The 17,432-nt window shown below is 34.0% G+C and overlaps 1 protein-coding gene across 1 annotated transcript in view; it reads right to left on the bottom strand.

Moving 5' to 3' along the window:
• Positions 1 to 17,432, bottom strand: part of fut8a (fucosyltransferase 8a (alpha (1,6) fucosyltransferase)) — a 93,783-nt gene that overhangs the window by 20,617 nt on the left and 55,734 nt on the right. The gene's annotated exons all lie outside the window — the stretch shown is intronic.

Raw genomic sequence — 17,432 nt, 5'->3', positions numbered from 1 at the left:
CTCTCACACACATGCTAATATTAGTTTAGCTATCAAAATACTTGTTTAAAATACAAAATAATTGCTTTTATAAGTTAATTATAATTTCCATATACTGGGGCTCTCAGACATGCATTACCTGAGGGCCACCAAGTGTTATTCTTCATTAGGTGCCAGCTGAACAGGTACAACAAATACGAGTGGATTTGCAACCATGAATTTTAACTATATCCAGCTATTGCGGCATTTATACAGTTATTAGTGCATAGGATTGTTGTGTGACTCATCTCTCCTTTATACCTGCATACTGCACTGCTTGTTTAGTAGACTAATGATGCCAGGGATTGCATTCCTAGAGAACTGCAACATTCTCCTAGAAGATCAGGCGGGTAGTGGTCACATTTCAGTGTAAAATGACAGAACTGTCTTCTGTCTTTCTATTAACAATTTTAACACATATGTGAATGACATTTAACAGTATTTTCTATGCTATTCAAGACATTTAATGGCCCTCAATTTTGAAAAGTGAAACAAAAACGGTTTGTATAAATACAAGGGCAGCCTGATCATTATATTTTATTATATTTCAGCTGCAAAATGATGGGCAAAACAATTTTTTTTGGAGTGGCCATAAAATAAAGGTGTTTACCATCTGAGTGCATGTGGCTGTGCATATTGCATGCGTACAGTGAAGAGCAATATTGACCTTTTTGTGTTTTAGGAAAAAAAAAAAAAAACAAAACTCTTTATATTTTAAGGCCTATAGTAAGCAATAAAATAAAATAAATAAAATAAAATAAAATAAAATAAAATAAAATAAAATAAAATAAAATAAAATAAAATAAAATAAAATAAAAAAATAAAATCTCTTTGTATTTTAAGGTCTATAATAAGCCATAAAATAAAATAAAATAAAATAAAAATAAAAACTCTTTGTATTTTAAGGCCTATAATAAGCCATAAATAAAATAAAATAAAATAAATGAAAAGTGTTCATGTTTTAAGGCCTATAATAAGCCATGTAACAAAATATTAAAATAAAATAAAATAAAATAAAATAAAATAAAATAAAATAAAATAAAATAAAATAAAATAAAATAAAATAAAATAAAATTAAACTGTTCATGTTTTAAGGCCATGAAGGTAACATGAAGTAACAATGACTGACAATAACAAAGATGAATAAATACTGTAATAAATGTATTGTTCATTGTTTATCCATGTTAGTTAATACATTAACTAACATTAACTAATAGAACCTTATTTTAAAGTGTTACCATTTTATTTTATTATTTTATTTTATTTTATTTTATTTAAAAATGCTTTGTATTTTAAGGCCTATAATAAGCCATAAATAAAATAAATGAAAAATGTTCATGTTTTAAGGCCTATAATAAGCCATATAACAAAATATTAAAATAAAATAAAATAAAACTATATATATATATGTGTGTGTGTATGTATGTGTGCATATTTATATATACATATAAACATACACAGTATACACAGCACATACACATTTAGTATGTAAACAATATTATATATATATATATATATATATATATATATATATATATTTATATATGTATATGTATGTGTGCATATTTATATATACATATAAACATACACAGTATACACAGTACATACACATTTAGTATGTAAACAATATATATACATATACACATATTTTGATGCAATTAATCAATTTGACAGCACTAATAAAAATAAAATAAAAATACAAGAAAACCTACAAGAAAACAACATTAGCATTTTTATAATGATAATAATTTCTAATATTTTTAATATTTTATATCATAATTTTTAAACAGACGGTGTCTCCAAATAACCCTATGAGAGACACACATAGAGGCTGGGGGGACGGCATCACAGAGCTCAGTTCTCTGCTTTTTCTCATGCACAGCTCTGTGTCCTTGCAGTGGGTTTGTAGTGGAAATCTGAGCTGTATTTGAAATGTGTTTGACGTGAATGGAAAGCATTGTGAGAAACCGCCTCACCTGAAAGAGAGAGAGACAGCGATAGAGAGAAAGAGAGGGAGGAAAAAAATGAGGATAGGGCAGCAGAAGTCTTATCTGAGGAGAGAGGAATGGAAATGTATTTGTGGGAAGGCGTGCGTAGGGTTTTGAAATGGTAAACAACACATTCCCATTTCACCTGGATGCAAATGGTCATATGGATGTCTGTCAACAGAAGGAGCAGAATGAAGGACAGAGAAAGGGAAAAAACAAGATGGGCGAAACCGAGAATGAGGAGGGATGCTGGAATTGAAGAAAAATTGCAATGTCAAACATTTATGTCATTCTTGGCTGGTCAAGGATGAAATGAGAAGAGAGTGAGAAAGGAAATGAGCGAGATGGGGTTTGTGTGCGAGAGAGAGAAAGAGAGAGTCTGTGGGCAAAGAAGTGTGAGAAAAGACAAAGGCCTTGAGTTTAGCTCATGTTTATGCGGTTTGTTAAGAAAACACCGAGACATACTGCGTTAAAGACAACTTTGTTAAATGACCACAAATTGTTTTTTTATTTAGGTAAGAAAAATGCTCCACTCAAGTACACAGACGCAGATGTTACTGTGGTACAGTTACCTTCAAACGTCTGTGAGTTATAAAAACACATACAAAAAATGCAAAACACACAAAGATTGTTAATCAGTATTTTTGTTTTGCTTTAAAACAAGACAAATTTAACTTAAAATCACATTATGATATTACTGAGATTTGTTTTCAAAAAATATATTTTAGTTTAAGTTTATTTTTTTATTTTTCATGGTCAGAAGCTCACGGATTTCAAAATATCTTATTTTGTGCTCTGAAAATGAACAAAGGTCTTATATGTTTGGAACGAGATGAGGGTGAGTAATTACGAACAATCTTATTTTTTGGGTGAACTATCCTCTTAAGAAACATTTTTAGGGGTTCAAGAACAGAGTGATCGTGCAGACCAAACCACAAGTCGTAGAGACTTGAAACTTGGAGGGATGGTAGTACTCATAGCACCTACAAGGTGACCAAGCTTTGCTCCAATCGGCCTGATGGGGGCGCTACAGCGAACAAAAGTATGAAATCATGCATAACTCCTAAATCGTCAGTCGCAAGCTCAAATGTCTTATGTTGTTGAAATTCTTGGCTCACCCCCGACAAAGTGCACAAAACTCGGATTCAATGGTGAGCCTGGCAAAATTTTCGGGCATTTAGCATTTTTTGAAAACCTACTTTTGCGAACTAGTGCTAGGTTTTTACCTGATCGGAATCAAACCAATGCAGAAAGACTATCTGGAGTGTAAATATCAATAATTATCAATAACTTTGAACTTTCAACTCACTGTCGCACAGGGGCGCCAAAACATTTAAAAGGGGCAGGGCCACTTTTAGTAAAATGCCTTTAACTCCTGAATGGAATGAGATTTCTTTGCTAAACTCAGAACACTTACGTAAAAGCTCAATCTGAGCAAACAAAAATTGGAGCTTAGGCACTTGATGGCGCTATTAGAGGGAAAAAAAACACATAAAAATGGCTATAATTGAGCACCTGTTAAGACAAGGTTAACAGAGGCCGATCTAAACAAAACTCAGTGGGCCTGTTTGACTCACAGCCCAAAAGGTCTGAGAGAAATTTGAAAGAAATCGACGATATCGCATTTTTCAAAGGCGTAAATGATTCTGCGTTTCACAGTTTTTCGCACATACGCACGATATTCATATCATATGATAGAACTCCTCATTCTGATCAACTTTGCCTCTAGAAGCACTGCTGTCAATCAAATCGTTTGTTAAATGATTAAGAAGATGTCAAAAACCTACTTTTGCGAACTAGTCCTAGATTTTTTGCTCAATCTTTAACAAAAACACACTGCAGTGTAATTTTCTGGACTCTCTAGACATAAAAATGTTGATAATTATCCTTTGGGAGGCTATAACAAAGTCATTTAGAAAAAGGAGCCTGTCCAAATTGACCCAAAATCCTATAAAGCGTAAAGTAAAACTCAAAACTTCACAAAACCTGAGAAAAGTGATTCTAAACAAAAACTGTATTTCTATGGCAAATTACTCAGATTTGCCAAAATTGTTTTTAAATCACTGATTTAGGTGGATACAGCCTTGCTAAATTAATATGTAATGTATTTTTCCTTGTACGTTTAAATACCTTAAGCGCTTGAACCCCGTTAATTGCTGTTTACAGCTATATTTTCATATTACTGTTGAAAACAGATGTGCTGCTCAATATTTTTTGTAAAAACCGTGATTTCAGGATTCTTTAATGAATAGAAAGTTCAAAGGAACAGCCTTTATCAGAAATGTTTTTTTTAAATTATAAGTGTTTTTTGTTTAATTAAAAGCATTCTTGCTAAATAAAGTCACTATCCATTCAAATTCTGATGATAAGAATTTATTTCACTCTGAATTATTTGCCACTAAATATGCAGTTTCACTCATAAATAGGTCATATACAACAGCTACAGTTGCAGATGCACGTTCATGTTGTCTTTTAGACTGCCACAGCAAAAACTGTCCTGACACACAGTTTAAAAACACAAAACTGTCCACAAACTGTGAGAAACAGTAAATGGTCTCCTCTCGAAGCCGGTAACAATAGAAGCTATACTTTTCACTTGACTTCCCTCTTCTATCTTTCTCTTTTTGTGTTCCTCACACATCACCTGTCCTCCGAAACCTGAGCTTCATCATGTGGCATTACATAACCAGCAATCACCAGCTAACGAGGCCACATCACTCACAGCAGGGGCAGAGAGAAACATTTAGAAACACACCAGGGTTTGGGAACGGCTGTCAGAGAGGTGTGATGGAAATCCCACAAGGCCTCATGTTTTCTGCTGACGCTGAACCCTTGCGAGATGTTGTAGCAACCCACAGAGACACTTGTACCGCAGTAGGACACACACACTTACACAAAATCAGACAAGATAACAATAAGTGTGAAAATGGAAAGTGGAAAATGCAAAAAACTGTCACACTTGTGCGAAAGTACCAACAGCTTGCTGTGGGCTACGGTTTTGACCTTCTATGACAAAATTTCAGAGTGACAAGCTACTAGTGAACTAGAAACACTCAGACAGACAGTCCACCTCTTTAGTCAGTATTGACGAATTGGACGTTTTGTGTGACACTTGGTGTGTAGGTGTGTGTGTGTGACACAAATATAGATGTGCTGATCCAGAACTACATGATGACACTACATGACTGCTGTTACACTATGACTGACTGACTGTCAAGTGTAATGAGGTGTTGTGATGTAGTGGCCAAAGCTCAGGGTTTGTATCTGGAAACTTGCTGGTTTAAACCCTGTACGGAGTGAGCTGAGAGCCTTCACCATTATGCCTTTGAGCAAAGCATTTAACCCTAGGAGACTCCACAGGGATTGCCCCTGTAATAAGTTCATGGTGGTGTTCCATAGCACCATTGTGTTAAATCTGCTGAAACCAGTTTGTGTGGTTCTACTTGTGTGGTAAAAGATAAACAAAGATAGAGAGATAAAGATAGAAAACTTCAGTTGGTTGGCATGCTCTCAAATGTCATTGTGAAGATTACTAAAGACTGAAATATGCTACATGAATTTTGGGGGGGGATTTTTGCCTCAGTTTGTAGTCTGGATGAGTCAACGTTAGTTGCTGGAAGTCAAAGCCAGTCTTTTTATCAGGATTTTTATCAATCAGGATATTGCATGATAATTTACTCACCCCCATGTCATCCAAGATGATCATGTCTTTCTTTCTTCAGAATTTAAAAGTTTTTGAAGAAGACTTGATTTTTCTCCATATAGTGGACTTCAATGGGGATCAGTGGGTTGAAGGTCCAAACTGCAGTTTCAATGGAGCTTCAAAGGACTCTACGCGATTTCAGCCGAGGAATAAGGGTCTTATCTACTGAAACGATTAATCATTTTGTAAAAAATAAAAATGTATATACTTTTTAACCACAAATGCTAATCTTGCACTAGCTTGATGCATTAAGTAGTCATGTTAGAAAGGTCACGCGTGATGTAGATGAAAGTACCGACCCAGTGTCTACAACGCGAACGTGCCAACAAAGTTAAACACCCTTTACAAAAGGTAAAACAACAATATCGGATGATTTTGAAGTTAGAGGATAAAATGAGATTAACATTGTTTTGCGAGGAAACACATTGCAGAGCTAGTTGAAGATAAGGATTTGTGGTTAAAAAAGTACATTTTTTTTTTTTTTTTTAGAAAATGACTGATCGTTTTGCTAGATAAGACCCTTATTTCTCAGCTGGGATCGTGTAGAGCCCTTTGAAGCTGCACTGAAACTGCAGTTTGAACCTTCAACCTGCCAATCCCCATTAAAGTCCCCTATATGGTGAAAAATCTTGGAATGTTTTCCTCAAAAACCTTAATTTCTTTTCGACTGAAGAAAGAAATTAACATCTTAGATGATATGGGTGAGAGTAAATTATCAGGAAATTTGAATTTTGGAAGTAAACTAATCCTTTAAGTCAACAAGTCTATGATTCCTAGTATTTCATATCTGCTTCAGAAGATGTTTAGTGTATTCCAGCCCTTATTCTTAGCATCAACGCAGGAGTTAATAATGACATTCTTGCAAGTTTAGTAAAAAAAAACTTCTTTTAATTCATCACACGATTCATGAAAATTCAAAAAACTTTTGACTTGATGCTTAAAAGGACAGTTCAACCAAAAAGGAGAAAATTCTGTCATCATTTACTTTCATGTCGTTCCAAACCTGTATGCTTTCTTTATTCTATGAAAGATAAAAGACGACATTCTGAGTGGGTTTTTTTCTATACAATGAAAGTCAATGGGATCAAAAAATAACCTTGGACCCTATTGATTTTCATTGTATGGACATAAAACACACACACACACACACACTGCAACAAATATCTGGTTTTGCGTTCTATACAAGAAGTCATGCAGGTTGGGAATGACATAAGCAATTAGACAAGATAAAAATCAAATTTTCATGAGTTTCATTAGCCCTGACATAAACTGAGAACAAAAACGCAGAAACGCTGTGCCATGTCATACTTACCCACAATCTTATCACAATCCTTATTAGTTTTATCTGTATGGCACTTCTGACAGAAATATTATATTACATTACATTATAGTACTTAAAATTTAATATATTAGGAGACTGGGGGAACAATTTATTCAAACAATGATAGTAGAATTTATAGTTGCTAAATGTTCTTAGTATTATTTTCATAACAAACCCATTTGTTATAGAAACCAAATGCATGATTTTACCTATTCTCATTACAAATAGTCCATTTAAACTATGGATACTAGACAAGAACTGTGTTCAATTTTTATAAGGGCAAGTACAAAGTGGAATGAAGAGCTTTAAAGGCTGGACCTTCATGAATTATGGAGGGAGCTGTCAGTTTTCCTTGTGTAAAATCTCTTCTGTTCTAATGAAAAAAAGCCTTTGTTTGCCTTTAGAAATCTCAACAGGTGACTGTACATCAATAATTAAAGGCCTGATGAAAGGAAAACAATATCTGTTAAGGAGTCCCAACTCACTGGCAGAATATTTGAACTGAGCCCTGTTTCAATTAAAGTTAATTAACATCTAATTAATTAACGTTGTTACTATTCTGTAAGTACATTTCAAATCAATGCTATACTAACAAATGTGCATTTCAATGGAATAAAACAGGCAATATTATATCACTATACTGTAATTTAGGCACAATGTCCTGCTAAATCACCAGTGTGTCTGTGCGTGTGATGCCAGTGACCGCCTGTGTTTTTGATTGCAAATGATGTGGCTCTTTAAACTGCACATTTGTTATACAAATGTGAGTAGGATCTGAAATAAGCATGTTTTTACTATTACAAATGACTAGTGGTGGTGTAGAATAGTTTGTTTTGGACATTTGTCAATTTAAGTTGTGTGTGGGAAACCAATATCAGCGCTTATTACAGTTTGATTTGTTTATATATATATAGCTGCACCAAACAGAGAGGTCAAATAAAAGGCCAAGTCTAAACCTGAGAGTAATTTAGAAGGGACTAATTGACTGTCACTGAATCCAGAGTTCACAGTCCACAATGTGAGGCAAGGATCTCCTGGATCACCTGGGCATGGCCTCTAGGCAGCATTTATTGATATTAAAATCAATGCAAAATCTGAAATGAAATCTCTCAACTGTTTTCCTAGACAGCAATGAGATTAAATGGACAGTGAATTAAGCAAACATCCCAAAAATTCTGCAAACAAAAGTTAGAGATATGATTCATATGACCTCAAATATATCAGAATCGACTACTTATCTGTTATATGCCATCCATATTCATTTTATACCTATATGCATCAGACTTGCCTCTATTTTTATTTCTCCCAAGGCATTTTATGAGAAACATCTGAGAACTGAATTTGTAGCTGGCAATTCCATTAAATTTCCTGAGAAATGAAAGTGCAATAAAACTTTACCCCTGGGCACCATAAAACACATGCAAAGTCTAGATTTCCTGCTGATAAAGAAGCACAATTGATGCTAGAATTGATGCTATTAATCCATCAGAAACATTTTACAATGTAAAGGGTTCTTAAAGGGATAGTTCATCATTTACTCACCCTCATGTTGTTCCAAACCTGAATTTCTTTCTTTTGTTGAGCACCAAAGAAGATATTTTTAAGGTAGCCATTGAATTCCACAGTATTTTTTTTTACTAAACCATAGAGTTCAACAGCTACCGGCAACTGTTTGGCTGCCAAAAGCATCAACATACAGTTGAAGTCAAAAGTTTACATACACCTTGCAGAATCTGCAAAATGTCAATTATTTTAACAAAATAGGAGGGATCATACAAAATGCAAGTTATTTTTTATTCAGTACTAAACTGAATAAGATATGTCACATAAAAGATATTTACATACAGCCCACAAGAGAAAATAATAGCTGAATTTATAAAAATGACCCTGTTCAAAAGTTTACATACACTTGATACTGTGTTAATACTGTGTTGTTTCCTGAATGATCCACAGCTTTTTTATTTTTTTTGTTTAGTGATAGTTGTTCATGAGTCCCATGTTTGTCCTAAACAGTTAAACTGCTCGCTGTTCTTCAGAAAAATTCCTTCAGGTCCCACAAATTCTTTGGTTTTTCAACATTTTTGTATATTTTAACTCTTTCCAACAATGACTGTATGATTTTGAGATTCATCTTTTCACACAGAGGACAACTGAGGGACTCATATGCAACTATTACAGAATGTTCAAACACTCACTGATGCTCCAGAAGGAAACATGATGCATTAAGAGCCAGAGGGTGAAAACTTTTTGAATTTGAAGATCAGCGTAAATTTTACTTATTGTGTCTTTTGGGAAACATGTAAGAATCTTCTGTAGTTTCTGAAGGGCAGTACTAAATGAAAAAATATGATATTTAGGCAAAATAAGAAAAATGTACACATCTTTATTCTGTTCAAAAGTTTACACCCCCAGCTCTTAATGCATTACTTTTTCTTCTAATTAACATTTTTCAGATTTTGACTTTTGACCTCAACTGTATATTCTGTATTCCACAGAAGAAAGAAACTCACACAGGTTTGGAACAATTGTGGAATTTTTATTTTAGATGAACTTTAAATGCAGACAAACACAGATGGTCTTGCACATGCTGGCACATGTCTTGGTTAGTAGTTTGTGTGTCATCGTAAAAAAATGTAAATATCTGCTCTTCTCATGAAAAACATCAGCTTTATCTGTCAAAGTCCTTCTCCACCCTTATCCATTCTTGCCTTTTTATTTTCCCCTGTACACACACACACACACACACACACATATCAAGCGACAGTATAAAAGGAAATAGATGAACCACTCCTGGAAAATGAATTGGAGAAATCATAACGCAGAATATTGCTGTCACGCTGGCAAACTCAGAGACAGAGTGATCATTTAAATAATAATAACAATAACAACAACAACAACTAAAATGCAAAACAACTCGGAAAATAGGAATACAAGGAGCAGAGCTGAAAACACCAACGGAACATTCATAATGAACAAGAGCTGCCAAATAAAGAGTGACAGACAAGAGACATCCCCCTTTTTTCTATGCCCCATGATGTTTTGCACAAATTATGGGAGTAACTTCCGTTAAACTGTAAACAATCAACCAGAAGTTTGCTCATGAATGCAAACTAGGTACAATGAGGTGACATTATTCTACTCAACCTTCAACCATCGAACATTAAAAGAAAACCTTATTCAGTCAAACTGATGTACAAGGATTTATGTAGGGCAAATTTATAATTTGAAATAATTTGTTTTGGCCAAATCGATTGTCGATTGCACTGTAGAAACCAAAGTCCCACATTTCAGCATTTTTGATAGCAATATAATCTGTTTATGTATTCGTCATTTACTTTTTCAATATGCATGTGTAGACCAGCCTGAAATATATAATGTGATTTGATCAAAAAAGGCTAAATTTATCATACCATTATTGTCAGATATTTTTTCAGACTGAAATAATGTTATCGAAACAACAATTTGGAGATTTTCCCATTCAAGTGGATAGATGTATGCCTAGTACATGCAAAAGTGCTGCCTAGGGGCACAGTATGGCGGCCCACTTCTACTCTGTACTGCACTACAACTCATCAGTAAAGCTGTACCAGCACTGCTCAGTGTGTGTGTGTGTGTATGTGTGTGAGTGAGTGTGAGAGATATAATAAGAGTCTGTCAGTGCTGGAGTCACACACCTTCTCTTCCATCAGGCTCCTCTTTCTGGATCAATCACAGCACCATCTTTGGCCTGTCTCGTTACTCATCCACATATCTGCTGAACAACCCTCTATGTGTGCGTTATCCGCTTTTTCATTTATGCGGGAGTCAATATAAAAGCTAGATGAAGCATCAGTGGGCTCTAATGGGGAATCGCAGTGTGTGCGTGTGTGTGTATCAGCGCCTGATAATTCCCACAGGAAGTGCTTAATGAAAGACTGACAGCACTGATACCGTACTGTGTCGGAGCGATAGGAGGAGAACTAACCGGTTCAATTCATTAGGACTGTACATGTTCATATATTACAAATAACACTTCCTCCACGGCATCCTACTTCGAGTAGCGAGCGCGCACACACATATACGCACTCTTAATAGTCAAATATCTCTATGCAAACACTTCCTCAGAATTCAAAATCAGGAGTTTACTACACCAGAGCTACTGTAACACATCATTTCTTATAAATGAAAAGCTCTGAATAGGTTGCTAAAGAGTTCTGGGTGATAGGAGTGTGAATGTTGACAAATCTATTTATGAATCACTGGTTTTCAATTACTATCAAGACCATATTATAAGCAAAATCACAAGCAATAGTGAAATTGTTTCCGAATGTCCGAGTATGTTGCTTTTATACAACACTTCAATTAATGTCAAGTAACTTACATTTTAGATACATTATTGATAGGTACTTTATCTATTTTTGCTCCACCAACAAAATTAGTTTCAAACTAAGCAACAGTAAGAATCCACCAGTGAATGATTCAATGACTCAGTGATTAGATGCATCTGAATTATATTACACTATATTATTTTCCTCTAAACCACTAGATTGCAGAAAAACGCTTTCCAACATACACATGAAAAATTGGATGATCCTTGATGCGATTTGATGATTTTTTAGCGATTCAAATGAAAATCACTAAAATGATTCAATATATCTTGAGACAAAGGTCTTCTTAATGATTTTCAGTTTTGTTTTAAACAATTAAAAGACGTTTTTACATAATTAAATAATATAGTATTTGGGGTAAAAAGCATCCCTGCTGTTGGGGCTAAGTGCACAAAAATTAACATGATAATTATGTAGAAGGCTGACTTTCTCATTTGTTGACATAACATTGTTAGATTCAGATGGTAAATATCATATATTATGTTGGGTGTTCATCTTAGAAATAATCACCATGTTTAGAATGAAACCATCATATTTAAAAACATGCTATTAATCATATCATATAATAAAATATCATTTGTTGTTACTACTGTAAATCTATATTAAATTATTATGGGATCTCCTTCAGTGCTTTCAGAATCTTTACATTTTTAAATTATTTTGTTTTATGTTAACATATTTTAATGACAGTATATTTATTGAACAAAAAATAATTCTTTTATTTATCAAAATAATCAGTACTGTGCAGTGTTGGGGGTAACGCATTACAAATAACGCGAGTTACGTAATATTATTACTTTTTCCAAGTAACTAGTAAAGTAACACATTACTTTTTAATTGAAAAGAAAATATCTGAGTTACTTTTTCAAATAAGTAGCGCCAGTTACTTTTCCCCCCATTTATTGATTAAAAGTTCTCTTCTGGTTAGTTCTAGAATAAATGTGAACATGCATTAATTCATCTCACTCACAAAAAACAGATTCAGTATTCCTAAAATGAATAAAAACATTGAAATTCAACTCGCAATATGACGCAAACCTGCAATAATTAAATATGTTAAATAATACTAATATCCTTTATGCATTTAATACCATTATATTAACAGGTGTCTTTGCTGCTGACCTTCGTTGATCCAATTCAACTATGCAAATAAGCAAAAATTACTCAAGATAACCTAACATTTGTTTTCCTTTTTTTATTGCTGAAGAGTTGATATTTGTTTCTTCTGCGGTTTACTGTACAGACGTGAATTTACTTTTTCAAAGCCTGAGGCTTTTGATGTGAAAAAACTTTTACATTTGCCAAAAATAGAACTTTTTATATTAAAAACAAACAAGCAAGCCCTGGGCAGATTTAAAAAGTAACGCAAAAGTAAAGTAACGCATTACTACATTACATTAGTAACGTAATTAGTTACTTTTTTAGGGAGTTACTCAATGCTGTAATGCATTACTTTTAAAAAGTAACTTTCCCCAACACTGGCACTGCCACCTCATACGTCAGATTTTAAAATAAAATAAATGCTTTGTATGATTTATTTTCAAAATCGGATGCTCCACAATTGTTTAATACAAACAAAATGGGCTTTTACTGCACCAGTTGCATCACTTCACTGCCAATCACAACTACTTTCCCATGGCTTCATTGGATAGTAAAGTGCCCTTTGGAAGCACACTTCAGAAATAGTAGGTCATCTGGCTACTTTTCACATACTATTTCATGAGAACTACTAATTCAGATATCCTACTCATTTCACATAGTTTTTCGCCTACTACATAGTAGGAAAGTAGACATATTCAGACACAGGTACTTTTTGTTTTTAGCAGTTTCAGAAGCGCCCTGGAGCGTCCTCTCCACGCTGCTTCTGTAACGATAGATGCCTACATCTTCTAATAGCTAGTGCTGTGGCTGTGACATACGTAAACCTAACATCAATCGCCACGACTTATTGCAAGAGGAAAAAAAAATTACGTTTAGTCGCATAACATCAGCTAATGGAAACAACGTCATTTCGCAACAGTTTTTTATCTACACCTATAAAACATTGGAAAAGTTTTGCACAAATCTGTAATGGAAACCCACCTAGTGTTATTGAACAAACAGGTTGAATCAATGACTCGATTACTCATTAAGACAGCCACTTGTCACAATGTAACCTGCTTTCTGAAACAAGTTGCCAAATAAGCTTAATTTATACTGATCCTACTCAATGTATGAATGTATGTTTGAACGGATGTTAGATATCAGTCTGTCTGTGATGTCGGAAAAGGCTAGCCGTTAGACACTTTGTATTTAAAAGACATTTTATGGTTTTCATTGTCTGTACAGCAGTTGTTTTTAATCATGTATAATTGTCTGGAGCATGAAATGATAAGTAGCTGAGAAATACTTCACTGAAACTGACTGCAAAGAAAAAAAGCATTTCTTCAAAGCCTTCAAATAGCCTCTTTTTGAAAATACTCTTTTTGAAAATCATACTACAGTAGAATCACAAAGTCTGTGTTTATGTTCTGCCAAGAGGCAATTAACAAATCCGTTGTTTCTAGGCTTGTTTACATCCATGCAGGAAGTAGGATGTGCTCTTTCCTGTTTTTGTTTATGGGGACTGATTTTCATACAGTCTTTAGAGGGAGAGTCTTTCTTATTGTACTACTATGTCCAAACCCTTTTAGTGTGACGTTTACTAAGGTTTTGCTACTTTGTAGCATTTGTAACTAGTTTTGAAAGACTTTTCATTTGATAGAGCAATACACAGTAGAAATGTCAAAGGTAAAAGCAGCATCTGACAACAGTATTACACTATGCGCTCAACAATAAACAGCATTGTTTACAGGTGAAGCAAGTTAATGTCTTGCATGCATAAATTATTCAGCTTTTATTTTTTATTAGACAAAGTATTAGTCTTGTAAATCAGGACACTTGCATTAATTGACTTGTAAGTGTTTCAAACATACATAAAAAGTGAAAAAAAAATGCTGATTTAATACTGATTGATTTATCAAAGAAAAATATGACCAAAAAAACTATATATATGGCCAAACGTTTGGAATAATTCCCATTTTTTTATGCTTTTGAATAAAGTTTCTGCTTATCAAGGCTGTATTTATTTAATAAAAAAATACAGTAATATTGTGAGAAAGTGTACGCGTGGGCTGTTAAATATAATTTATGAGGCACATTTGTGGAATAAGTCACGCAGGTCATTTTAATAATTTACAATAACACTGATAACTGAGCTTACATAATATATAAGCAGACAGATGACAAGACCTTGGCTTAGTGAAATACATGGTGCACACAAGTTTGCATACCGCACACACACACATACACACACAGCACTTAATACACACACATGCACACTGACACACATTTAGATGAACACAGCAGGCAGGTGAACTGTGAGGAAGTGTGCATCTGTCGATTATACAAAGTTTCCCTGAGGGTAATGATCATTTAACTAGCAAAGCAGTTCAAACTTAGCCCAGTAGCCATCAAATGCCACAGTGAATAACATGAAGTGAATACGGCAAGTCTGACCATACAGCTACTGGCTGACGAGGAAAATGACCAGCAGAATTACACTACTAACAACGAGAGCTCGTCTGAAAATTGTTTCGTCTTTAAATGTATTGTTGGATATGGTGAATTTGCTGCAAATTGGTGATTTAATGTGAGTTTGCAACTACTCAGGGGGGTGTTTTACCATGCTGAAAGTACTGGTAAGCTCTTAGCAAGCTAAATCACAACACCTCATCCTACTTAAAGCATTGCAAATCTCAACTGGTTGATTGGTTATATCATTGCAGAATGTAAATTATATTAACAGCCAGCTTTAATCTGTTAAATGTAAAAGGAATAAGATATTAGGATATTATTAACATTAACACCATACGTTTAAATGTAAAAGGAATTAGAAATTAGGACAAATTATTAAGATTTACACTGTAAGTTTCTGGAAAGCTGCATTAAAACAAATGTATATTGTGAAAAGTGCTATAAAAATTGAATTTACTTATATAAGAAACAACAATAATAACAATAAACTAGTTGATGTTGATTTCAATTAACTAGTGTTTGTTGGATGACTAGTCAACAATCTTGGCACTTTCTAGACTAAATTGTATTAATAAATTAGAGAAAAGGAAGAACCAAGTGCCATTTTGTGTTGTTACTGTTTATCTAAAAACTATTAAAAATCGTTTTCATTAATTGAAACTGACAAATATGACTGTAGCCAGCTATGAGGTCGGTGAATTTTTCATGTTCAAAAATAAAATTTGTTCTCTGAATGACTAATTTGCTTTTTAAAACTGAACAAGGCTTAAGAGAGTTGTGAGAGTGTGGGCGTGCGTTGCCAGATCCAGCTTTTATAAGCACCTTTGGACTTGATCTTTTCCACTTAATTTGACACTTTAGAAAATTAATAAAGTGGGAACATTCAGTTTAGGGTTAGCAATAAATGTGTCTTATTTATTTGCAGATTTGAACTTTGTTCATTTTTATTTGTTCTCATAGCAACACTGGCAACACTGCATCGCCAGCACTTAAACTGACAGTAATCAAAAAAGCCCACAGACTGGTTATTACTGACAGGATACCACATTCGGTAAAGCAAATGCAAAAACATCATATCATCTGTCAAATATGTTATTAGCACTATGAAAAATAGTAGCATTTAACACTAGTACACAAATTTATAGAACAAGTAAATATGCAAACACTAGCCATGAAGAAGTCTACACTATTTCTTATGAAAAAGATCGCTGCGAGACACTGGCAGAGTGAACAAGGCTTGAGAGAGTTGTGAGTGAAGGCGTGGGCGCAATGTTGCCAGATTCAGCTACTATAAGCGTCTTTGGACTTGTCTTTTTCAATTAATTTTACTTTTAGTAAGTTAATAAAGTGGGAAGTTGAACATTAGGGTTAACAGTATCTTTATATTATTTTATTTTCAAAAGATTTGAACTAATTTTAGTTCTTTTTTTAAATCATTTTAAAAATTAGTTTTCATAGCAATATCTGGCAACACTGCATTGCCGGCACTTAAACTGACAGTAAACAAAAGAGCCCACGGACAGGTCATTGCTAACAGGATACCACATTCGGTAAGGCAAACACAAATACATCATGATATTATCTGTCAAATATGTTATCAGCACTATCAAAAATAGTAGCATTTAACACTAGTACACAGATCTGTAGAACAAGTAAATATGCAAACACTAGCCATGAAGGAGTCTACACTATTTCTTATGAAAAAGATCGCTGCGAGACGCTGGCAGAGTGAACAAGGCTTGATAGAGTTGTGAGGATGTGGGCACCGAGTTGCCAGATCCAGCTATTATAAGCATTTTTGGACTTGTCTTTTCCACTTAATTTGACACTTTAGAAAATTAACAAAGTGAGAAGTTGCAGTTTAGGGTTAGCGATATCTTTATCTTATTTTTTTTAATCTTATTTTAAAGCAATATTTGGCAACACTGCATCGCCAGCACTTAAACTGACAGTAATCAAAAAAGCCCTCGGACAGGATATTGCTGACAGGATACCACATTCGGTAAGGCAAACGCAAAAAACATAACGATATGTCAGAAACATTATCAATGCTATCAAAAACAGTAGCATTTAACACTAGTGCACAGATCTGTACAAGTAAATATGCAAACACTAGCCATTAAGGAGTCTACAATATTTCTTATGAGTTATATTATAGAGTTGTGAGAACATGGACACAGAGTTGCCAGATCCAGATATTATAAACGTCTTTGGACTTGTCTTTTTCACTTAATTTGACACTTTAGAAAGTTAATAAATTGGGAAGTTGCAGTTTAGTGTTAGTGATATCTTTCTATTATTTTATTTGCAACAGATCCAAACTAGTTTTGATTTATTTTTTAGGAAATATTTGGCAACACTGTATCACCAGCACTTAAACTGACAGTAATCAAAAAAGCCCTCGGACAGGTTATTGCTGACAGGATACCACATTCGGTAAGACAAACGCAAAAAACATAATGATGTGTCAGAAACATTAT

This window comes from Labeo rohita, chromosome 17, assembly GCF_022985175.1.
Source record: "Labeo rohita strain BAU-BD-2019 chromosome 17, IGBB_LRoh.1.0, whole genome shotgun sequence".
NCBI lineage: Eukaryota > Metazoa > Chordata > Actinopteri > Cypriniformes > Cyprinidae > Labeo > Labeo rohita.
This window is presented reverse-complemented; position numbering and strand designations above follow the sequence as displayed.